Source organism: Oncorhynchus kisutch, linkage group LG14, assembly GCF_002021735.2.
Source record: "Oncorhynchus kisutch isolate 150728-3 linkage group LG14, Okis_V2, whole genome shotgun sequence".
NCBI classification, from domain to species: domain Eukaryota; kingdom Metazoa; phylum Chordata; class Actinopteri; order Salmoniformes; family Salmonidae; genus Oncorhynchus; species Oncorhynchus kisutch.
In genome coordinates this window covers 40,194,578-40,219,022 of record NC_034187.2, presented here as the reverse complement: position 1 = coordinate 40,219,022, position 24,445 = coordinate 40,194,578, and the positions used below count along the sequence as shown (strand labels likewise).

General features: G+C 41.9%; 1 protein-coding gene across 3 annotated transcripts in view; it reads left to right on the top strand.

Annotated features, from left to right (window-relative positions):
- Positions 1-2,346: 2,346 nt before the first annotated feature.
- Positions 2,347-24,445, top strand: part of LOC109903850 (leucine zipper protein 1-like) — an 81,331-nt gene continuing 59,232 nt past the window's right edge. For 2 of the 3 annotated variants that reach the window (XM_020500840.2, XM_031788404.1), the window contains exon 1: positions 2,348-2,676. The gene's annotated coding sequence lies outside the window, so the exon portion shown is untranslated. Of the gene's footprint in view, positions 2,677-24,445 lie in introns of all 3 variants that reach the window. The other variant, XR_004202792.1, reaches the window with a different exon arrangement.

Sequence of the window (24,445 nt, the reverse complement as noted above, 5' to 3'; positions counted from 1 at the left end):
GTTAGTGTCTGGGCATGCCTGCATGTGACAGCTAATAAGGCTTTTTGATGGGATTTCATTTCTTTGATTATTTTGACCTATTTGGTGTCTTCAGCAATGACAGACAGCTGCAGTATGAATGTCGCCTCCCCTTGTGTAAAACAATATGATCACAGCATTTAGACAATCTGCCAAGAGTATTTTATTTAATGGGGTTGAATGCAGCTCGTTTTAACGAGGGATACACAATGGATTCTCTGTGAGATTCCATCAAGGTGTGTTTTTATTACAGAACAGTTTAGTCACCGCAGCCTCATAAAAAGGTCATGGATACGTGGGTACTTTGGAGATTAAATATGTTTATCCTACTGTTTCAGCGATCATGATGATGCTCAACCACAGATTTTTAATTACACTAAGCAATGAAGGACTTCATTTTTCATGTTCAGTTGAATAACGGTTAGAGGGAAAACTGTTTCCGTGCTCTTCCTCCTCTGCTTTTAACCTCATAAACAAACCCCTTTTAGAAGCCCGTAAATGACAACGACTCAAGAAACAAAAGCTAGCTGGGTGATTCTCATGAAACCAGTTTTAACTTTGGCAGTAACAAATTGAGTTTGAAAAACATAATGCATCTGCAACAATCAACTATTGTTCTGAAGACTAAGATACCTAGTGTATGGCATAGTCTTATTTTAAATACATTTAACATTTCTGCCTGAATTTTGCACATTCTCACTGCAAATTATCATTACTGAAATGCATCCCTATTAAATTTTCGGGTTATTTTATAAAATGTTACTTCAGAAAAAACGAACTTATTTTGAATAAAACACAAAAGGACCCTTGAGACAATTGAGACATGGATTGTGAATGGGCAAGACATCAGATTTACGTGGGGTGTATGGCAGAAGGTGCCAGGCGCACCGGTTTGTGTCAAGAACTGCAAAACTGCTGAGTTTTTCACACTGAACAGTTTCCCATTTGTATCAAGAATTGTCCACCACCCAAAGGACATCCTACCAACTTGACAACTGTGGGAAGCATTGGAGTCAACATGGGCCAGCATCCTTGTGGAACGCTATCGACACCTTGTAGAGTCCATGCCTCGACAAATTGAGGCTGTTCTGAGGGCAAAAGGGGGTGCAACTCAATATTAGGAATGTGTTCTGTACAATCAATATTAGTCAGTGGGTGTGCTGTGCTGGAAACATTAATTATTTACTAGGACCACTGCTTACAGCTATTGTACAGTTTTTTTGTAAAACATTAGTTATTTGACTAAGTAGGAGTTGTCAATAGATATAGATATTTAAACCCCATTTAATTTACTTAAAGCCACAATATGGAGCAACCACCCAACTAACTCATGGCTAGTTTTAGACTAGACATGATCAAAATCAAATCAAATCAAATCAAATTCTATACACCATGTCTAGTCTACATATCAATGTGTTCATTCCTGCTGGCTAAAAACGTAGTATGTACTGCTGAAATACGTAGATACTAAATGTAGACGGGAGGCGAGACACTCCACAGATAAAATACTTTATCTAATACTTCATTAAGTGGTTAAGTTTCAGTCACAGCAACTGAAACGTAATAGGAGAAGGTGTAGCCTATGACAGTAGGATAAATCATCCAACATCTGGGGCTTTTGGTTAATAAATAGCCAATCAAATGTGTGTGGGCCATGATTGAGCCAAGTCTATGGGCAGCGGGAGGAGTCAAATAACACTTTCTGTGTAGGCGCATTGTGTTGATTGGCCCCACATGCATACAGTGAGATACAGATGCACTTTGGCCTCTCCGGATAGTTGATTATATAAGTCTGTGGTGATGACAGTTATGGTCCTCTTTCTGGGTCCACATTGATTAGCACTGTACTGCTGCTTTTCCATTGACAGGACAGATATGAACCAATACAGGGCCAGCCAATTATTTTGAAATGTGGTTGCCAAGCTGGGCAACCAGGTATCAGCATTTTGATTTCCCCCAAATTACCAGGTAGGTGGTTGCTAAAAAAAGTTTCAAGACCCATGGAAAAAAGGCTATTCCTATTCCCAAAAGCATGAAATGTATGAGTCTTTCATGAAAGGAGACTCATTCATTTGTAAATTATATGATATCCCATATTGTTCATTGACAGACCAAATTCATACACACGTTTTTTCTGCAAAGTTCTCTGAAACTGATGCCTTCCTTACATTCCTTCCACTTAGGTCTGTTGCTCTGTCATAATTTTGAAAGCAACGCAATGTGTTGAAACCTATGCACTAATATTCAAAGAGTCTCCTGTCTCATGTTCTTTTCCCGTTGAATTCGGCATGTTTCGCTTTATTCAGTTAGACTTGAGGATAGGCGGGACTCTACAGCAGGGAAGGGCGTTCTTGTCACGGTCAGACCCTACTAGTCATGCAGGGGGTGTGGGTCCACCGGCGCAAAGGAAAACCCACATTTTTCATTGTTAGGGACACGGTGGAATGTGATGGTTTGATCCTACAGCGCAGGGAGTGGAGGGAAGAAACAACGAAGGCAGTTAAGGAGGAAAACAAACCCTGTCCCGCTGGTGTACCAGTAAAATTTGTGAAAGAACTTGTGTTCAGTCTGGTTCAAACCTACACTCTTCTTGTCGGAACTCTTCGACACAAAGCGAATCAATTTGGGGACTATCGCAGATTCTTTTTTCATGGCAAGGTAGGTGAACTAGTGTTTTGATAAATAAAACTACTTGTATTACTAAATCAATGAACAAATGTAACGATGGAACTGCAACTTCCTGAGTTCGACATGGGCAGGCATACTCTGAACTGCGGCAAGTTTTTACCCCTCCTCCCCCTGATCTTCTGCCGCAGCTAAAACGAAGCCTCCATGAAACACCGGACTGCAGCTAAAAACGTGGGCCACGTTCAGTAGTCAAACGTGTGGAATGTTGCAGAATGAAATGTCACGAATAGAAGTGATGTGATTCCATATTATTCAAGTCTGAGAACATGTTTATACAGTGCTACATATTTCCAGATCCATGTATTTCAATATTTCTATCTGAACTTTCTACAACGTTGTGCCCTGCTGAACAGCCAAGCTGGTTAAAAATGTGTAGGAGTTTGAAGTTCTCGTTTTAAGCGTTTGTAGGTCACTTAACTAAATGTAGCCTTCTATCATTGTTGTTACGAGTGGCTAGCACACTTACGTTCAGTGGGGATGTGCCACTCTCTGTGTGGAATGTTGGGGTTTCTGAACAGGAACATAAATATTTTCCTCGGAACAATGTATCATCCGGCTCAGGCGATTTCTTGAAATTAATTTGCAACACTAGTAGCCAGTCACCTTTCCACAATTCAAAAACTCCAACAGTCCACTTAAGGCAGCTACAGTCCACTGTCACTTTGAAGATTTAGTTCCCAGTATAGCCTAAAGTAGACAGTAAAATAAAAAAATTATAGGTCAACTGGTCTGAACAAGATGGCAGTAAAAGCCCATTATCTATATTGACACTTGACTGATAATATTTTAGCTGGTTCCCAAGTAGCCCAGTATTGGACTAAAGGAGCCTAACATTACTTCTCACTCCAAGGACCTTACATGTTCTCTTATAAGGGGTGAATTGGCTCTGGAAGCCATAACAGCGAAATACTCCATCTAAACGTGAATCAATTCTCAATTGCGGCATGGTTCTAGAAACAGAAATCCCTCTACTTTCATATCACATCAAAATTTCACAAACGCAAAATACACACTTACTGTAAACTGTTTTAACACCGCAGTCAACAGTATTTTTCAGTGACAACACTTTTGTGGCGTCTTGTCACCCCCCTACAGAAGAGCCTTTGTCCATTGACTTATGTGTAATGTAATGGAACTGAGTCATGATCAAGGGCTAGTTCCCAAGTAGACTATGTTGACAGCCATAATTGGAATGATCTTCAAAACCTGACCTCTATGGATAAATCATCAAGTGTATTTAGGTCATTGCTCAAATTGTGAATACAGCAGGGAATGATCAGCCTGAAACATGATAGACAACTTCGAATTGCCTTGATTGATGGCAGGCGTCGTCCATTATTATTTGTATAGATCTACTTCACATGGAAAGGGAGCGTTCCAAAGATTCCACAAACTGGCTACAGTTACGATTTAACTTTACCAATAGAGTAAGATGCACTAAGAGAGTAAGGTGGCGCCGACAGACATAGCAGCTCTGCTTCTAGCTCGTAAGCAACTTTGCAGTATTTTTTTGTGTGTTATTTCTTACATTATTATCCCAGAATGTTTTTTTGTGTTATTACATACAGCCGGGAAGAACTTTTGGATATTAGAGCGGTGTGGTAACTCACCAGCATTATGACCAGGATTACGACTTTCCCGAATTGGATCCTTTGTTCGTACCCCAAGGCAATTGAATTTATCCCAGAGACTCCTCCAATACGCCACCTGCGGAAAAGAGGTATTCGGAGTGAACTTCTTGTCCGAATCAGGAGGCATGCACACCATCCACTACTTCAGAGTATATTACTCACTAATGTTCAGTCTCTAGACAATAAAGTAGCCAAGCTCAGGGCGAGGATCTCCTTCGAGAGACTTCAGGAACTGTAACATACTCTGTTTCGTGGAATCATGGCTCTCTTGGGATTTACTGTCCCTGTCAATATATCGCGCAGACAGGAATAAACAACTCTCCGGGAAGTAGAAGGGTGGTGGTGTATGTTTCAGGATTAACTACTCATGGTGTGATTGTGATAACATACAGAAACTCAAGTCCTTTTGTTCACTGACCTAAACTCGGCAAATAAAAGAAATGTCCTTTCACTGTCAACTGTGTTTATTTTCAACAAACTTAACATTTGTAAATATTTGTATGAACATGAGATTCGACAACTGAAACAAACTGAACAAGTTCCACAGACATGTGACTAACAGAAATAGAAAATTGTCCCTGAACAAAGGGGGGGGGGGGTCAAAAACAAAAGTAACAGTATCTGGTGTGGCCCACAGCTGCATTAAGTACTGCAGTGCATCTCCTCCTCATGGACTGCACCCGATTTTTGCTGTGAGATGTTACCCCACTCTTCCACAAAGGCACCTGCAAGTCCCAGGACATTTCTGCGGGGGAATGGCCCTAGCACTCACCCTCCAATCCAACAGGTCCCAGACGTGCTCAATAGGAATGAGATCCGGGCTCTTCGCTGGCCATGACAGAATACTGACATTCCTGTCTTGCAGGAAATCACGCACAGAATGAGCAGTATGGCTGGTGGCATTGTCATGCTGGAGGGTCATGCCAGGATGAGCCTGCAGGAAGGGTACCACATGAGGGCGGAGGATGTCTTCCCTGTAATGCACAGCGTTGAGATTGCATGCAATGACACCAAGCTCAGTCCGATGATGCTGTGACACACCGCCCAGACCATGATGAACCCTCCACCTCCAAATCGATCCCACTCCAGAGTACAGGCCTCGGTGTAACGCTCATTCCTTCGACGATAAACGCGAATCCGACCATCACACCTGGTGAGACAAAACCACGACTCGTCAGTGAAGAGCACTTTTTGCCAGTCCTGTCTGGTCCAGCGACGGTGGGTTTGTGCCCATAGGCAACGTTGTTTGCCGGTGATGTCTGGTGAGGACCTACCTTACAACAGGCCTACAAGCCCTCAGTCCAGCCTATTGCAGACAGTCTGAGCACTGATGGAGGGATTGTGCGTTCCTGGTGTAACTCGGGCAGTTGTTGTTGCCATCCTGTACCTGTCCCGCAGGTGTGATGTACCGATCCTGTGCAGGTGTTTTTATACGTGATCTGCTACTGCGAGGACGATCAGCTGTCCGTCCTGTCTCCCTGTAGCGCTCTCTCACAGTATGGACATTGCAATTTATTGCCCTGGCCACAGCTGCAGTCCTCATGCCTCCTTTCAGCATGGCTAAGGCACGTTCACACAGATGAACAGGGACCCTGGGCATCTTTCTTTTGGTGTTTTTCAGAGTCAGTAGAAAGGCCTCTTTAGTGTCCTAAGTTTTCATAACTGTGACCTTTAAAAGCCTACCATCTGTCAGCTGTTAGTGTTTTAAGGACGGTTCCACAGGTGCATGTTCATTTCTTGTTTATGTTTCATTAAACAAGCATGGGAAACAGTGTTTAAACCCTTTACAATGAAGATCTGGGAAGTTACTTGGATTTTTTACGAATGATCTTTGAAAGATAGGATCCTGAAAAAGGGAAGTTTCTTTTTGTGCTGAGTTTAGAGTACCTCCCAATCAAATGCTGACCATATTACCTCCCAAGAGAATTATATTTGGTTATAGTCACAGCCGTGTATATTCCCCTTCAAGCCGATACCACGACGGCACTCAAGGAACTACACTGGACTTTATGCGAACTGGAAACCACATATCCTGATACAACATTTATTGTAACTGAGGATTTAAGCAAAGCAAAGTTGAGTGAAACGCTACCGAAGTTCTATCAACACATTGACTGTAGTACTCGTGCTGGTAAAGTACTAGATCACTGATACTCCCCCTTTCGAAATGCCTACAAGGCCCTCCCCCGCCTGCCCTTCGGCAAATCAGATCACGACTCCATTTTGCTCCACCCTTCCAATAGGCAGAAACTCAAACAGGAAGTACATGTGCTAAGGTCTATTCAATGCTGGTCTGACCAATTTGGAATCTATGCTTCAAGATTGTTTTGATTATGCGCACTGGGATATGTTCCGTGTAGCCTCTGAGAATAACATTGACGTGTACATGGACACGGTGACTGAGTTCATCAGGAAGTGTATAGGGGATGTTGTGTGGCAGGGTCTACAGACAATCAGGGATTACAAAGGGAAAACCAGACACGTCGCGGACACCGACTTCTTGCTCCAGGACAACCTAAACACCTTTGCCCGCTTTGATGATAACACAGTGCCACTGACGCGGCCCACTCCCAAGGTCTGTGGGCTCTCGTTCTCCGTGGCTGACATGAGTAAGACATTTAATCGTGTTAACCATCACAAGGCTACTGGCCCAGACGGCATCCCTAGCCACGGTCTCAAAGCATGCGCATACCAGTTGGCTGGAGTGTTTGAATGTCTGTAATCTTTCCCTTTCCCAGTCTGCTGTCCCCACTTGCTTCTATCTCCCCAATGGTTCCTGTACCCAAGAAAGCAAAGGTAACTGAACTAAATCACTATCGCTACGTAGCACTTCTGTCATCATGAAGTGCTTTGAGAGGCTAGTTAAGGATCATATCACCTCTACCTTACCTGACACCCTAGACCCACTGCAATTTGCTTAACCCCAAACCTCCAAACTCATCATGAAGCTCGGGGCCCTGGGTCTGAACCCCACCCTGTGCAACTGGGTCCTGGACTTCCTGACTGGACGCCCCCAGGTGGGGAAGGAGGGAAACAACACCTCCATTACGCTGATCCTCAACACAGTGGTCCCACGAGTGCGTGCTCAGCCCCCTCCTGTACGCCCTGTTCACCCATGACTCTGTGGCCACGCACGCCTTCAACTCAATCATCAAGTTTGCAAACTACACAACAGTAGTCTGATTACCAACAATGACAAGACAGGGCCCTCACCTCCTCCCTGTAGGCTATCAGAGTGGTGCCAGGGAAATAACCTCTCCCTGAACATCAACAAAATGAAGGCGCTGATCATGGACTTCAGGAAACAGCAGAGGGAGCACGCCCCTATCCACATCGACGGGACTGTTGTGGAGAATGTGGAAAGCTTCCAATTCCTCTGCATACTCATTACTGACAATCTGAAATGGTCCACCCACAAGGCCAAAAAGATCATCAAGGACATCAACCACCCGAGCCACGGCCTGTTCACCTCGCTATCATCCAGAAGGCGAGGTCAGTACAGGGCAATCAAAGCTGGGACCGAGAGACTGAAAAAGAGCTTCTATCTCAAGGCCATCAGACTGTTAAATAGCCATCACTAACCGGCTACCACCCGGTTACTCAGCCCTGCACCTTAGAGGCTGCTGTCCTATATACATAGACATGGAGTCACTGGCCACTTTAATAATGTTTACATACTACTTTACTCATCTCATACAGTTGAAGTCGGAAGTTTACATACTTGGGATCATTAACTTGTTTTTCCACAACTCCACAAATTTCTTGTTCACACTATAGTTTTGGCAAGTCGTTTAGGACATATACTTTGTGCATGACACAAGTCATTTTTCTAACAATTGTTTACAGACAGATTATTTCGCTTAATTCACTGTATCACAATCCAGTGGGTCAGAAGTTTACATACACTGAGTTGACTGTGCCTTTAAACAGCTTGGAAAATTCCAGAAAATGATGGCTTTAGAATCTTCTGATAGGCTAATTGACATAATTTCAGTCAATTGGAGGTGTACCTGGGGTTGTATTTCAAGGCCTACCTTCAAACTCAGTGCCTCTTTGTTTGACATTATGGGAAAATCAAAAGAAATCAGCTAAGACCCCAGAAAAAAATTGTGGACCTCCAAGTCTGGTTCATCCTTGGGAGCAATTTCCAAACGCTTCTGAAGGTACCACGTTCATCTGTACAAACAATAGTGCGCAAGTATAAACACCATGGGACCACACAGCTGGCATACCACTCAGGAAGGAGATGCGTTCTGTCTCCTAGAGATGAATGTACTTTGGTGCGAAAAGTGCAAATCAATCCCAAAACAACAGCAAAGGACCTTGTGAAGATGCTGGAAGAAACAGGTACAAAAGTATCTATATCCACAGTAAAACAAGTCCTATATCAACATAACCTGAAAGGCCAGACTATGGTTTGCAACTGCGCATGGGGACAAAGATGATACTTTTTGGAGAAATGTCCTCTGGTCTGATGAAACAAAAATATAACTTTTTGTCCATAATTATCATCGTTATGTTTGGAGGAAAAAGGGGGAGGCTTGTAAGCCGAAGAACACCATCCCAATCATGAAGCATGTGGGTGGCAGCATCATGTTGTGGGGGTGCTTTGCTGCAGGAAGGACTGGTGCACTTCACAAAATAGATGGCATCATGAGGAGGGGAATTGTGTGGCTATATTGAAGCAACATCTCAAGAAGCTAAAGCTTGGTCGCATATGGGTCTTCCGAATGGACAATGACCCCAAGCATACTTCCAAAGTTATGGCAAAATGGCTTAAGGACAACAAAGTCAAAGTATTGGAGTGGCCATCACAAAGTGATGACCTCAATCCTATAGAACATTTGTGGGCTGAACTGAAAAAGTGTGTGTGAGCAAGGAGGCCTACAAACCTGATTCAGTTACACCAGCTCTGTCAGGAGGAATGGGACAAAATTCACCCAACTTATTGTGGGAAGCTTGTGGAAGGCTACCCGAAATCTTTGACCCAAGTTAAACAATTTAAAGACAATGCTACCAAATACTTATTGAGTGTATGTAAACTTCTGACCCACTGGGAATGTGATGAAAGAAATAAAAGCTGAAAGAAATCATTCTCTCTACTATTTTTCTGACATTTCACATTCTTAAAATAAAGTGGTGATCCTAACTGGATTTTTACTTTGATGTCAGGAATTGTGAAAAACGGAGTTTAAATGTATTTGGCTAAGGTGTATGTAAACGTCTGACTTCAACTGTATGTACAGTGCAATTGGAAAGTATTCAGACCCCTTGACTTTTTCCACATTTTTGTTACGTTAAAGCCTTATTATACAATTGATTAAATACATTTTTCCTCAATCTACACACACTACCCCATAATGACAAAGCAAAAACAGGTTTAAAAAAATCTTGCAAATGTATTAAACAGATCCCTTGTTTACGTAAGTGTTCAGACCCTTTGCAATGAGACTCGTAATTGAGCTCGGGCGCATCCTGTTTCCATTGATCATCCTTGATATTTCTACAACTGGATTGGAGTCCACCAAAATAAATCTGTAGCATTAACGGTTCCCGAGAACACAGTGGCCTCCATCATTTTTAAATGGAAGAAGTTTGAAACCACCAAGACTCTCCCAAGAGCTGGCTGCCTGGCCAAACCAAGCAATCTGGGGAGAAGGGCATTGTTCAGGGAGGTAACCAAGAACCCAGTGGTCGCTCTGAATCAGCTCCAGAGTTCCTCTGTGGAGATGGGAGAACCTTCCAAAAGGACAACCATCTCTACAGCACTCCACCAATCATGCTGCAGAGATGGTTAAAAGTATTCAGACCCCTTTTATTTTTTCCACATTTTAAGTTTCAGCCTTGTTCAAAAATTGATTTAAAATTGTTATTTCCCCTCATCAATCTACACACAATACCCCATAATAACAAAGCAAAAACAGGTTTTTAGAAATGTTAACAACAAAACCCGAAATACTGACATTTTTGTACTTTGAAGCACATTTTAGCAGGAATTACAGCCTCGAGTCTTCTTGGGTATGATGCTACAAGCTTGTCACACCTGTATATGTGTTTCTACCATTCTTATCTGCAGATCCTCTCAAGCTCTGTCAGGTTGGATGGGGAGTGTTGCTTCACTGCTATTTTCAGGTCTCTCCAGAGATGTTCGATCGGGTTCCAGTCTGGGCTCTGGCTGGGACACTCAAGGACATTCAGAGACTTGTCCCGAAGCCACTCCAGCGTTGTCTTTGCTGTGTGCTTAGGGTTGTTGTCGTATTGGAAGGTGCACCTTTCCCCAATCTGAGGTCCTGAGGGCTCTGGAGCAGGTTTTTATCAAGGATCTCTATACTTTGCTCCGTTCATCTTTCCCTCGTTTTCCCTTCTGTTTTATTTGTTTTTATACATTTGCAAAAATGTCAACCTGTTTTTAGTTTTGTCACAATGGGGTATATTGTGTAGATTGAGGAAAATACTAAATATTTAATTAATTTTAGAATGGGGCTGTGACGTTACAAAATGTGGGAAAAGGGAAGGGGTCTGAATACTTTCCGAATGCACTGTAGGCTACATATAATGAGTGTCAAAGGAATGAGGTGCAACGCTGAGTCTGAACAGCAATGCTCCCCCAGCTGCAGTACAAGTAGCAGGAGTGGAATGGTAATCTGGAAGGTGGGGCCTGTAAAAAAGAGAGCGAGGGAGAAAAATAGAGGGGACCTGCCTTGACCTGTTTCAGACATGAAGGCAATTCACTGATCGCTTTCCAGTAAGTCCCAGAGCCAGTTACCAACTCTGCTACTGCTTTCACCCCTTCTGATGTTGGGAACACAAGTACAATCAACTTGGACTGGGAGATAGGCACAGCTGCATGCATTGGAGGTTCCCTGTATGTGCATATGGGGCAATGACCTATCCCTTTTGGCGTAAGTAGGAATTCAGAAGTACACAGGCATTAATGTTGTAGATACAAACCACTTCCTACCTGGTAGACCTTACAGCCAAGGAAAAGGACATTTTGTGTCTTCATGCTAAACCGTTGAGGTTACAATGCCAAAACAAAGCAACCTCTACACTTGAATTGCAATCCCTTCATATCCTGCCTGTGTGAACATTGGCCAAGTGAACATGTTGGCCAAGTAGAGTACTAAAACTAGTGTTGTCCTGTTCCACCTCCCATTTGGACTCTTTGTGCCAGTCTACTGTAGCAAACTTTACTTTCACCTTTTGACTGGTCACTTGGTAGGTCTCTGGTGTTTTTCCTTTGGCGTTGTGTCACTCTTTCAGTTGACTTTTCCTTAGTGTACATAACGTAGTGTAAAGACTATTGCTGAGAATTTGAATCCTTAGAGTTTACTATGTAGAATTGACTTTTTATGCTATAGAGTGAAAGCAAGCGACGGGGCAGAGTTTGTTCAGTGGCCAAGTGTGTCGCCCATGCAAAGTAATAATTTCCCTCTCTTTTTACGAGCTGGGCTTACACATGATTCGTTTTCCACTTGAGGGAAGCATGCAATGAAATGGCATCTGCTGCCTTTGACTGAAACCAAAGGCTAATCATTATGGGTGTCCAATAAGTGTAATTATCAGACTTACTAGGCGGGCCTGAGGATTACGGAGTGGCTCAATGACTAGTGTGGGGATTAAATTGAAAATGGTGGTTTTCTGCCTTTTGGGCTTTTCAGACCACTTGGCACATTAAGGAGAAAGTGCTCTGGAGTTGGGGTATTATTGAACTGCCCTTAATTGTATAAGTCTAAAATTGTATTTTAGTGAAGTGCTTTCACTCCTAGAATGCTACCCCTCCCTGGGATGGCATAGTCAACGATACAGAGGATGTTTTTTTTAATGGTTCTCCCTGAAATAGCACAGATTAGTCATATTGAGTTTAATGAAGCACACAGCCCACATGTATTGTGATAATGTAATAAAGGCCTGAGTATCCGGGACGGGCTCGTGTTGACGCTACACAGGCCAGCTGGACACTGCTGACTTAGCGCCGGCAAGGGGAATGGATTTATGCTTTTGACATTCCGTGTGTGTGTGTGTGTGTTAAGGAGGGTTATAAATGCCTCTATGGAGTCTGCTAACACTGGCTTCGCCTGTTGGGCTTTGCCTTTTGGGTCTGTTTATTGGTGTTTTTCCCCCAATGGTGCCTCTATGTTCAGGACCCTGGGAAGTGTTAGTGGCCCTTAACCCTTTTCCTGCCAGCCGCACTTTTATCAGTGGCGGATGGGTGACAGGGCTTGTCTCTGTGATTTCAGCTGGAGTTCAAACCACTTGTCTGTACTTTCTTGCAGCGCCACTGATCGGTCTTCAGATCCTAGAGATTGAGAGTGTCAGTAAAGCGTTCCCAGTTCACACCGCTGTTCACTCACTCATTAAAGAATGCCCTTTGACCTACTGGGGCAGATCCGTTGTCACTCCAAAGATGTCACCCCGGGCAGAACTACGTTATATTTACCCTGTACTAATCTACAGTATATTCCTGTATAGGCCAGGGTGACTTTGGCACTGGGAAGACTTATTCAGAATAGTTTAAAAAAAGTTGCTATACGTCGTTGTTACCAAACAAACCAGATATCATTTTAATGTTACTTTCCATTTCCACTACAACACAGTGAACTAGCCTCTGGACACTGAAACCCAAGCCTGTGTCCATAGAGTCATGCAAAAGACTAATCAGGTATTTATCTCCTTTCCTCCCAGACCCCTTTATTCATTATGATATGAGAATAGGGCCGTTCCATTTAATTTCAATCACTTTTGGATCGAACCCCTTTTTAGATTTCAACAAAACTAACCATACATATTTGCCCATGGTAGAATTGGTCAAAAAGCAACTTTGTGGACTTGAATGCAAAAACCATTTAAGAGATAGAGGTGCTCAAAGTTGTCCCATTTTGCATTCCACCCCCAATCATCAGACATCCATGTCTTATTTCCAGCGATTTATAAACGGTTGAGTTTGATATAATTTAAAAGCTTACAAACAGGAGTCATAGAAATACAATACATTACCTAAAGTATGTGGACACCTGCTCGTCGATCATCTTATTCCAAAACCATGGGCATTAATATGGAGTTGGTCCCCCCTTTGCTACTTTAATAGCCCCCACTCTTCTGTGAAGGGTATCCACTAGATGTTGGATCGGGCAGTGATGTTGCGCGATTAGGTTTAGCTCGCAGTCAGCGTTCCAATTCATCCCAAAGGTGTTCAATGGGGTTGAGGTCAGGGTTCTGTGCAGGGCAGTCAAGTTCTTCCACAATGATCACGACACCATTTCGGTATAGACCTCTCTTTGTGCATGGGGGCATTGTCATGCTGAAACAGGAAAGGACCTTCCCCAAACTGTTGCCAGAAAGTTGGAAGCATATACAGTGGGGCAAAAAAGTATTTAGTCAGCCACCAATTGTGCAAGTTCTCCCACTTAAAAAGGATGAGAGAGGCCTGTAATTTTCATCATAGGTACACTTCAACTATGACAGACCAAATGAGAAAAACAATTCCAGAAAAATCACATTGTAGGATTTTTAATGAATTTATTTGCAAATTATGGTGGAAAATAAGTATTTGGTCAATAACAAAAGTTTATCTCAATACTTTGTTATATACCCTTTGTTGGCAATGACAGAGGTCAAACGTTTTCTGTAAGTCTTCACAAGGTTTTCACACACTGTTGCTGGTATTTTGGCCCATTCCTCCATGCAGATCTCCTCTAGAGCAGTGATGTTTTGGGGCTGTTGCTGGGCAACACGGACTTTCAATTCCCTCCAAAGATTTTCTATGGGGTTGAGATCTGGAGACTGGCTAGGCCACTCCAGGACCTTGAAATGCTTCTTACGAAGCCACTCCTTCGTTGCCCGGGCAGTGTGTCATTGTCATGCTGAAAGACCCAGCCACGTTTCATCTTCAATGCCCTTGCTGATGGAAGGAGGTTTTCACTCAAAATCTCACGATACATGGCCCCATTCATTCGTTCCTTTACACGGATCAGTCGTCTTGGTCCCTTTGCAGAAAAACAGCCCCAAAGCATTATGTTTCCACCCCCATGCTTCACATTAGGTATGGTGTTCTTTGGATGCAACTCAGCATTCTTTGTCCTCCAAACAAGACGAGTTGAGTTTTTACCAAAAAGTTATATTTTGGTTTCATCTGACCCATATGACATTCTCCCAATCTTCTTCTGGATCATCCAAATGCTCTCTACCAAACTTCAGACAGGCCTGGACATGTACTAGCTTAAGCAGGGGGACACGTAGTGTGTTACTGATGGTAGGCTTTGTTACTTTGGTCCTAACTCTCTGCAGGTCATTCACTAGGTCTGGTCCTGGGATTTTTGCTCACCGTTCTTGTGATCATTTTGACCCCGCGTGGTGAGATCTTGCGTGGAGCCCCAGATTGAGGGAGATTATCAGTGGTCTTGTATGTTTTCCATTTCCTAATAATTGCTCCCACAGTCGATTTCTTCAAATGAAGCTGCTTACCTATTGCAGATTCAGTCTTCCCAGCCTGGTGCAGGTCTACAATTTTGTTTCTGGTGTCCTATGACAGCTCTTTGGTCTTGGCCATAGTGGATTTTGGAGTGTGACTGTTTGAGGTTGTGGACAGGTGTCTTTTATACTGATAACAAGTTCAAACAGGTGCCATTAATACAGGTAACGAGTGGAGGACAGAGGAGCCTCTTAAAGAATAAGTTACAGGTCTGTGAGAGCCAGAAATCTTGCTTGTTTGTAGGTGATCAAATACTTATTTTCCACCATAATTTGCCAATAAATTCATTAAAACTCCTACAATGTGATTTTCTGGATTTTTTTTCCTCTCATTTTATCTGTCATAGTTGAAACTTTACAGTTGGCACTATGTATCGGGGCAGGTAACGTTCTTTGAGACTTTCGAACAAAAACATGCAGGGCTTGACATTTACCTGTCAATCGACTTGTCCTTCATACAAGGATGTGACTGAAAATGTTGTTGTGGTGTTTGATGAAAATCATCATATTGTTTTTCTTTGGAGATTGCATGGCTCTGTGCTCGATGTTATATACCTGTCAGCAACGGGTGTGGCTGAAATAACTGAATCCACTCATTTGAAGGGGTGTCCACATACTTTTGTATATACAGTTGAAGTCAAAAGTTTACATACACTTAGGTTGGAGTCATTAAAACTTTTTCAACCACTCCACAAATTTCTTGTGAACAAACTATAGTTTTGGCAAGTTGGTTAGGACATCTACTTTGTGCATGACACAAGTCATTTTTCCAACAATTGTTTCCAGACAGATGATTTCACTTAATTCACAGTATCACAAATCCAGTGGGTCAGAAGTTCACATTGACTAAGTTGACTGTGCCTTTAAACAGTTTGGAAATTCCTGAAAATGATGGTTCTAGAAGCTTCTGATAGGCTAATTGACATCATTTGAGTCTAATGGAGATGTGGCTGTATTTCAATGTCTACCTTCAAACTCAGTGCCTCTTTGCTTGGCATCATGGGGAAATCAGCCAAGACCAAGGAAAAACATTTTAGACCTCCACAAGTCTGGTTCATCCTTGGGAGCAGTTTCCAAATGCCTGAAGGTAGGACTTTCATCTATACAAACAATAGTATGCAAGTATAAACACCATGGGACCACGCAGCCGTCATACCGCTCAGGAAGGAGACACATTCTGTCTCCTAGAGATGAACGTACGAAAAGTGCAAATCAATCCCAGAACAATATATTTTGAAGCAACATCTCAAGACATCAGTAAGGAAGTTAAAGCTTGGTCGCAAATGGGTCTTCCAAATGGACAATGACCCCAAGCATACTTCCAAAGTTGTGGCAAAACGGCTTAAGGACAACAAAGTCAAGGTATTGGAGTGGCCATCACAAACCCTGACCTCAATCCTATAGAACATTTGTGGGCTGAATTGAAAAAGCGTGTGTGAGCAAGGAGGCCTACAAACCTGACTCAGTTACACCAGCTCTGTCAGGAGGAATGGGACAAAATTCACCCAAATTATTGTGGGAAGCTTGTGGAAGGCTCCCCGAAACGTTTGATGCTACCAAATACTAATTGAGTGTATGCAAACTTCTGACCCACTGAGAATGTGATGAAAGAAATAAAAGCTGGAATAAATAATTCTCTCTACTAATATTCTGACATTTCACATTCTTAAAATAAAGTGGTGATCCTAACTGACCTAAAACAGGGAATTTTTATTAGGATTAAATGTCAGAAATTGTGAAACTGAGTTTAAATATATTTGGCTAAGGTGTATGTAAAACTTCCGACTTCAACTGTATAGTGTATAATTGATAGAATGGACATATCCCTTAGAACCACAGCAATTTTACTGGTACATAACTGGTACATGGAAATTGAATAGTAATGTTTACTTCTAATTACTACCACAAAGATGGCCGCCGGTCCACCCACTGTCAAATGTCAACTTAAAAGGGGAATTTATATTTTCTATATTTCAGTAAGTTTCCTATGGAAGGTTGACAGTATAGTTCTGATCTTCCCATCCAAGTCAACATTCTCCGATGTGTGGATCTCCAACCTTCTTTGTGCTACCTTTTTTGAAAGTTGACATTTTAAATTGTATTCCCATTTTAGTACATTTATCAGCCAAAACATGACACCCACCCTGTATTTAAGAGCATGCTGTGTCTCAACTGGTGGCGGGTACAAAACACACCTCATGATTTAATATAGGATCTAAGCTACAACATATGCGGGGATAATTGACATTTAATGTTTAAAAATTACTTATTTCATAAAGCTTAACATTTTTTTAAATAAAATAGGTTGACAACCCTGTTTGTAAGCTTTTAAATGACATCAAACTCAGAAGTGTATATTTTCCAGTGATGAAGACATGGATGCCTCATGGTAGGGTGGGGTATGAAAATGGGTCAACTTTGAGCACTTCTATCTCCTAAATATTTTGGCATTCAGAAAAAGTTACTTTCTGACCACTTCTACCATGGACAAATATGTATAGAATGTTTTTGTTGTTTGTTGTTGAAATCAAATGGAACGACCCAATATTCCTGTGAGTGACACAATAGATTGCCTCTCGTGGTGTAGCTTTGCGTTGTGGCTTAATCTAGGTCGCCTGTCACTGTTGTCATGCTGTAGCATGTTTAAAGTTTAACAGGGCTGTGACGTAAGGCCCAGGGGGGACTTGAGTTTCATTTGGTGTAAGTTAATTTAACCATCCAACCCTTTGGAACTGAAACATTTTGGTTTGAGTATGCCACAAGCGGCGAGGTGTGTGTGTGGCAAGATAAAAGGTACAATACGACTAAGGGGCCAACATGAGAGTCGTGAGTGGCTTTGTGTTGGCATGTCCTTTTTGCGGTGACTTTGGCCTGGTTGGTGTTAAAGCATGCATGGGCTGCTCATTATTGGACGTTCCGATTGGATCTGGCAAATCTCATTCAACCCACTGATGGGGGATTGATGCTCACCCAAGCAGCAGGTGATTGTGGGTAGGGAGGGAAAGAACTCTTTGAGGAGCAACGAGCAGCCTTTTCTCAGTTACTGTCAATATAGTCAGAGCTCTGGGACCACAAGGATCATGATGAATCAACAAGTTGATCTGACCAGTTGATCAATGAACTCTTTTCTCAATGTAAGTGGGGTGGCAGGTAGCCTGGTAGTTAGAGCATTGGGCCAGTAACCGAAAGGTTGCTAGATTGAATCCCAGAGCTGTCAAGGTACAAATATGTTGTTCTGCCCCTGAACAGGGCAGTTAACCCACTGTTCCTAGGCCGTCATTGTAAATAAGAATTTGTTCTTAATAACTGACTTGCCTAGTTAAATTAAGGTTGAATTAAAAAAGATATATATATTTTTTAAAGTGCCTGTTCCTGGAATTCAACTGGATCAGAACTACTACATGTCAAGTTCCTCGTACACATTAGTGATGATGGGGGGGGGGGTCGATAGTTACATTTCTGGATATTATTTTTAACTATATATCATATTGTTTTTACTATCACAAAATTGCTTTTGAGCTAATTAGCTGTACCTGCACCAAAACTCTAGTATTTTCTGTTCATAGCTGCTTCTCCTTTTTTAAATAGGGAGACGATTTGTTTTCTGCGCTTTTATTTCCATGACTGATCAAAACTCGTTTTCTCATGGCCCTCTTGTCCTATTGTGAGCAATACATTTGGAACAACGGATCGTAATAAAATCACAGTATCAAATCACAATACATATAGAATCGTGAGAATCACAATGTATATCATATCAGCACCTAAAGTATAGTGATATTGTATTGTGAGGTCCCTAGCAATTCCCAGCCTTAGTATACATGTGGCTCTTTCTTACTCTTGTGACAAGCTTAGTATGTTAATACTAAGCTTTGGCAGATAACTGTTGTCCTTCCTTATAATTATGAGCAATCTCATGGCCCAAATAAAAGGCTCTATTTGAGTGTGCCCAATTGTAATAGTAAATAATTTCTTGCCTTTGTAGATGACAGGCTGTCTGTCTGACTAAACTGTTAGCATTAGCTGGCTTTTGCTAAATTGACCTAAACCTACCTACCTCTCTGAGGGGGAAGGTAAGAAACCACTTGAGCCAATAAATACTTCATTTTCACACCCTGCACTTTGTAGCCTTTCCGTTTCCCGTAAGAAGGTGCCCTTGGGAAATTCTCTCCATGGCTTCCAAGTTTGTATCGATACAAGCTTTTGACGGACAGAGCGTTAGCGGCTAGCATAACAGGTGTGATGTGTTTGAATGTGGGGAATTGGTCAGAACAGAGATTGTAAAACATACCTTTCTGGATTATTTACCCATATGATCCACAAGCTGTAGGCCTACTGCTGCTTGATCTTTCTGTTGGTCTCTACCTCCACCTCACTTGTTTGTTATTGTTTTTAGTGTAAGTTTTTTTAAGGACTACTTTTTGGTCATTACAAGGAGGCTACAGAGGTGATTAAAACACAGTTTCTCAGGCATCTTTTTTGGCACCTATATCTGAAATCGTTATGGATTATCCAAAAATTGAGGCTCACGCATCAGATTTACAACACGTTTCGTTGCCCCAGTAGTTCATATTTATAGACCTCCAAAGCCTGCTATCCTCCATCATAGCCTAAATGAACCGACCTGTAAAACCATGCGAAGGCATTTAGAAAGTAAGGAATGTTCAGAAGGGGGTAAACTTTAATTTGGCCTGTTTAGCAATCCTCCATTTCTTTATCATTGAAACAGACACATTTTGTTGATCTTGCTGCGACACCAGAATAGAATACGTTTCCTGCTTAGTTACATGATGACCTGTTTATGTTTGAGATTTTTCTGTGTTGGTGCATTTTAAAAGTGCAATAAAAACCAAAACATTTCCCACCCATTATCTGCGGCTCCCGACGTGTCCCTTTCGGCTGTTTTTCACACGTGGAGTCCACCCTCCTTTTCAGCTTGTTCCAGTAGTATTTTTGCAAGTTATTGAAAAGAGAAATCTGAACCGTTTATCCTTAAAAGGAATGTATGGATAGAAACTTGTTATTAATGTCCTTAACATTGTGTGTAAGGTTGGGCGACATTTATCGACTATGATTGACAGGCATCGTCTATCGATGGGGATGACATCGTGATGTGACGGTTCAGCCTATTTGAACTTGGCTGGCGCCCCACAATAAAGAACGGCGTCTCCCAGCACACAAGTGACACTCCGAAGTAATTTGCCTAGTCCTATTTGCTATAGTCTATTTCAATAAATATGTGATACAGAACACAATAGAGGAATGTAGGTCAGAAAGAATGGAGAATTCCACCAATGTCCAGTCAGATATCGTTTCTATCTGTCGGATGCATGGGCTTTGGGCAGTAGTCTAAACCTATTATAACGGACACTCCTTAACTACCTTGTGTTTGGCTGTAAAAATGTCATAACTTAGCCTATATTCCCTTCTCTCTCCATTCGAGAGGCTATATGAAGGCTATGCGTCATCGTTTTATGCATGGCTTTCTCCCGATCAAATTCCAAGTTCCATTCAAAATATTATTTGAATAGGCTATTATCAATCACAGCTTTATAATACCTAGAACAAACAATATTATTTATTTTTCTATTTTATGAGACAATGCCATTATTTAGTTCTGAAGATGGTAGACTACTTCTATCCAGCCCATGATGTCACTATGATAATGTTCCTCATCAAACAGTCACTGCTCCATGACTGTGTGCCTCAGACACAGACACACACACACACAATCCTGCTCCATGCTGAAGCTACTCCACCAGAAAGGAAAATTAGAAAAGAGATTTGTATTATTTGGGGCCTCTCTCACTAGAATTTTACAGTTTATACTCTGACCTAGAGCTGGGACGATAAACCGAAAATGATCGACACCGACCATACTGATCACTTATCAAAGGCATTTTCGCTGATAACGTTCATTACGATAAGTAGCCTGTACTAGAGAAATGTGAAGATTGAAATGATATACGTTTGCTGATATGGGTGGCTGTTAATAGGACAATAGATGACTTCAACCATTAGTAGTTTAAAGGATAATCATTTTAAAAACTGGTGCACAACGTTATAAAGTTATCGTTCTATTTGTTATCGCATCAATTCAGGCAATTTATCGCGATATGGATTTTTGTCCATATCACTCAGCTCTACACGGAGCACGATACCATTTTGAGTATTGTAATTGGTCTCTTTCAACTCCCGCACCATGGTATTTGAGCTAGGCAAATGTTCCAAAACGATATTTGGTCTCTTACTTTCTGCTGCCTTTTCGGGCGAGATGGTCCTCTGTTTTTAGTTCTCCGTGCCTGCTGTTGGCAGAGGGCAGGTCGGTCCAACCTCGCCAGGAGTTCATCTGGGGGCTCGTGTTGGAGTTCGGTCTCTTACAGCGCTAGCTAGCTGCTGCTGTGCTTTCTTAGGAACTCTGAGAAGACATTGACAGCAAATGTGTGGTTGACTGACTTTGCTAGAGGTGCCTCGAGATTGTACTCGCGCTTCAAAATGTGAGGTGAGGATGGATGGTGATGTATAGGGAGAGACATGGGTAAAATGTGTAATTTTCCGTTCTTGGCGGTTCCTCCTTAACTCGTTCCAAGCCTTGCTGCTATGTTTAGTTTTTCACTTTTTGGGCAGCTGCATTCTAGTCTTCACCAGTGGGAAAGAGGGAGGATTGGAGAGAAGAAGAGAGTGGGCTGTGATTAGTGTATTTGGTGTTTGAGAGAGTGAGAGGGCATCTGGTTAACAACCTGGAGCAACTATCAACCAACCCACCTCATAATTTAGCCACAGAGAGAGCTCTGCCTGCTATAGCCAAGTAAGCCCATATAAATAGAATCTGGTCATTTATTTATATGGCGTACAGTGCCTTCAGAAAGTATTCACACCCCTTGATTTGATTAAAATTAATTGTATTTTTTTTTTGTCAACGATCTACACAAAATATTCTGTCAAAGTGGAGGAAACATTTTTACATTTGTAAAACATTTATGAAAATTAGCCCCCTGAGTTAATACATGTTATCTCCTTTGGCATTGATTACAGCTGTGAGTCTTTCTGGGTAAGTTTCTAAGCGCTTTGCACACCTGGATTGTACTAAATTATTATTTAAAAAAATGTTCAAGCGCAGTCAAGTTTGTTGTCGATCATTGCCATTTAAGTCTTGCCATAGATTTTCAAGTAGATTTAAGTCAACTGTAACTAGTCCACTCAGGAACATTCAATGTTGTCTTGGTAAGCAACTCCGGTGTATATTTGGCCTTGTGTTTTAGGTTATTGTCCTGCTGAAAGGTGAATTTGTCTCCCAGTGTCTGTTGGAAAGCAGACTGAACCAGGATTTCGACTGTGATAATCCATTTATTTTTATTCTGAAAAAAACTTCCTAGTCCTTGCCGATGACAATCATATGATGCATGCACCACCATACTTGAAAATATGAAGTAGTATTCAGTGATGTGTTTGGATTTGCGCCAAACATAACGCTTAGTATTGAGGATAAAATGTTAATTTCTTAGCCAAATTTTGTGCAGTTTTACTTTAGTGCCTTATTGCAAACAGGATGCATGTTCTGGAATATTTTTATTCTGAACAGGCTTCCTTCTTTTCACTCTGTCATTTAGGTTAGTATTGTGGAGTAACTACACTGTTCTTATTCTGATTTTTTTTAAACTGCAATGTTGGTTTGGGGCTTGTAAAGTAAGCTTTTCACTGTAAGGTCTACCTACACCTGTTGTATTCGGCGCATGTCACTAATAAAATTTGATTTGTTGATCCATCTGCAGTTTTCTCCTATCACAGCCATTAAACTCTAACTGTTTTAAAGTCACCATTGGCCTCATGGTGAAATCCCTGAACTGTTTCCTTCCTCTCTGGCAACTGAGTTAGGAAGGACACCTGTATCTTTATAGTGACTGAGTGTATTGATACACCATCCAAAGTGTAATTAATAACATCACCATGCTCAAAAGGATATTCAATGTCTGTTTTATATATTTTTATCCATCTACCAGTAGGTGCCCTTTGCAAGGCATTGGAAAACCTCCCTGGTTTTGTGGTTGAATCTGTGTTTGAAATTAATTGTTCGACTGAGGGACCTTACAATTATCTGTATGTGTGGGGTACAGAGATAAGGTAGTCATTCAAAGATCATGTTAACCACTATTGTTAGAGGGAGTCCATGCAACATATGTGTCTTGTTAAGAACATTTTTACTCCTGATCTTTTTTAGGATTGCCATAACAAATGTGTTGAATACTTATTGACGAAAGACATTTCAGCTTTTCATGGTTAATTAATTAGTCAAAATGAATTCCAATTTGACATGGGGTATTGTGTGTGGGTCCGTAACGCAACATCTCAATTTAATTGATTTTAAATTCAGGCTGTAACACAACAAAATGTGTAAAAAGTAAAGGGGTGTGAATACTTTCTGAAGACACTGTAAGCCAACAAAAGCCCCAGGTAAACATACCGTCTTGGTCTTACACCCACTCTTCCTCAGGTTCTCTCTGTTATCAGCTGAACGGGGAGCAGGAAAGGAGGGAGAGCTGCTGGACTGCATGTGAATGAGTCCTCATTGAGTGATGTCACTCGGCCCCTGAGATAACAGCCGTGGCCTCCGTCCAGCCTTGGGATCCAGGAAGAGGGGGTGTTTATGACCAGTTGGCTCACGTTGCCATGGCAACCACCCTGCGTGTTTTACACATCCCTATCAGGCCGTGTGTGTGTCAGTCGCACTGTAACACATGCGTGTGAAAGGGAGAAAGCGAGGGAGCGCTTCTGGAAGCCGGCTTAGTCTGGCTGAATGACAGAAATCCCTCTTCTGGCCTGACCCTGCAGATAGAGAGAACGAAAGGGGGGAGAGAGGGTGGGAGAGGGTGGGAGAGGGATGACAGACACCTGTATCAACATCCACCCCCATAACTGGTTTCATAAATCCACTGCCTCTGTTGGTTCGCAGGCAGGCAGTGCCATGGTTTGTGCTGGTTGCCTGGAGGGGGAGGGGGGGCAGAAGTAACAGAACACTGAGAAAGTACCTTCAAAGAAAATATGGTGCTTTCCCTATTCTTGTCATTTGTATTACTCCTACTCCAGATCATGTATCCATGTCTTCGGAGGCTAGCAAGGTGAAAGAGCAACTCTGCCACTTTTCTACCTCATCCATTATCTCCAGCGCCAAACCAATATCTACCTACAGTACCAGTCAAAAGTTTGGACACACCTACTCATTCTAGGGTTTTTCTTTTGACTATTTTCTACATTGTAGAATAAGTGAAGACCATCAAAACTATGAAATAACACATGGAATCATGCAGTATCCAAAAAGTGTTAAACAAATCAAAATATATTTTATATTTGAGATTATTCAAAGTAGCCACCCTTTGTCTTAATGACAGCTTTGCACACTCTTGGGATTCTCTCAACCAGCTTCATGAGGTAGTCACCTGGAATGCATTTCAATTAACGGGTGTGCCTTAACAAGTTAATTTGTGCAGTTTCTTTCCTTGCGTTTAAGCCAATCAGTTGTGTTGTGACAAGGTAGGGGTGGTATACAGAAGATAGCCCTATTTGGTAAAAGACCAAGTCCACATTATGGCAAAAGCAGCTCAAATAAGCAAGGATAAATGACAGTCCATTACTTTAAGACA